The sequence below is a fragment of the Cryptomeria japonica genome, chromosome 3, assembly GCF_030272615.1.
Source record: "Cryptomeria japonica chromosome 3, Sugi_1.0, whole genome shotgun sequence".
NCBI classification, from domain to species: domain Eukaryota; kingdom Viridiplantae; phylum Streptophyta; class Pinopsida; order Cupressales; family Cupressaceae; genus Cryptomeria; species Cryptomeria japonica.
The window spans coordinates 642,796,151-642,798,141 of NC_081407.1; positions in this window are offsets into that span (position 1 = coordinate 642,796,151).

Genomic DNA, 1,991 nt, shown 5'->3' on the forward strand with positions numbered 1-1,991 from the left:
ATAATTTGAGTAGATTATGATAATAAGGTAGAGAAAATACTTTCTTTCAATGAGTTACTCACATGCTTTTTCCTTTGCTTCAAATGGTTCTATTAATTTCAATCAAAGTTACATTAAATTACAAGTGTATGATTTAATTTGAAATTTGCCATATATTATTTATTATATAAATGAGAAACAAGCAGCATGCCAATTCATATGACTATTCATTTTCAAAGTCGAAGTCATTTTCTGGTTGGAAATTTTTAATTCATTAAATGATAAGCCTTTTGTTCCATTATAGACATTAGACTTCCACAATCCATGATGAATTTGAGAGCTTCTAAATTTGGTCCATGTCTCTTTGTTATATACAATCAACTGAAATATATATCTCTTTTTCCTTTTTCTAACACAAACTAGTAATGGAGACATTAATTACTCACATTATCAACACTAGTCCAAAGTTCATCTATATTGCAAATTTGTACAGTAAATCATAGAAGGGATTGAAATATGTGGTAAGAAGGAAATAACATCAATTCTTATTTTTGGTGACTAATAGAATCTAACATCATTTGAATAAGAAATTTAAAATATAATTCTTAATTATATTTATTATTATTTTGTCTGTTTACAAGTGGAATATTAAAACTTGTAGTCAATGGATAAACTTATCTTCAAGAAATATGAAAATAGTGAATAATACAGAAAATAAAATGACCACTAATTTATTAAGACGATAAGAAATTGGGAGTGATTTACATCTCTACTTTTTGTTGTGAGACACGTATATAAAATGGAGGACTCTCGCCCTTTACTGCAGAAGGGATGAATCTTATCGGTAATTTCAGGGATTATCCTCCTTAAAGACGTTGCAATCCATAGCCTCACAGGGGCATTCTGAAAACAGTCTTGCCAAATGGAGTACAAATATGTAAGGTATGGAGACTAAGAAAATGTGCGGCTTTTCTTCTTTGTTTGTGATGTCTTCCATTCCAGTGATTTCCCTCCTTACCCATATGCGGTGTTCTCTTACGCTTCATTCCTTTCTTGGCATGATTTTAAGAGGAAATGTTATATATTTGCAGCAATGGTATGCATACGATTCCATATGCACAATCTTTTAATGTTTCCTTGGATCACATAAGCTTTTGATTCCTTGGAAGTGAAAGCTGAAGATAAATTAAATGAAGCATACTTTATTTTAGATTCCTCTTCGAACATTCTCCATGACTTATTTTTCCCCATGTGGTGCACTACGCTCTTCACTATAAAATATAATCTTCGCTTTTTGCTGTGACCCAAGGCATTTTCCAATTTCTTTCGGAGTTATGTGAAATGTGAGAAAGTAGTTACTACAATTTTTTTTGAGACTATTTGGAGATTAGTAGTTGAGTGTGTTTCAATAATTGTTGTACTATTTGTTAATTTAACATACAATATTTTTAACACTATTTTATCAATAATTGTAATTTGAGTTGTTAGTGTTGATCATGACTACCTAGAATCGAGTGAAATGTATTCTTCAGATCTAAAATGCAACAAGAACATTCTTAAAACAGTCTTACCAAAAAAACTCTTGAATGCTCGAAAAAGCCTTGATCTCCGAAATTGTTAAGTCGTGGCTCTTCATCCCCTAGTTTAAGACTCTGGGTGTTCCATGCTGCCACAGATCTATGCATATGTAAAAGCAGCTTGGAGTGAAACTCAATCACCCCTAATTTAAGACTCTGGGTGTTCCATGCTGCCACACCCAGATCTCTCGCCTTGAATGTAAGGTGTGACGACTTAAGAAATATGCAGCATTTCTTCTTTGTTTGTGACGTCTTCCCTTCCATCGATTTCCCTCGTTACCCATATCCGGTGTTCTCTTACGCTTCATTCCTTTCCTTGACATGATTTTTAAAGAGGGAATGCTTATATTTGCAGCAATGGTATGCATACGATTCCATATGCACAATCTATTCTATCTGTTTCCTTGGAGCACATAAGCATTTGAGTCCACTAAT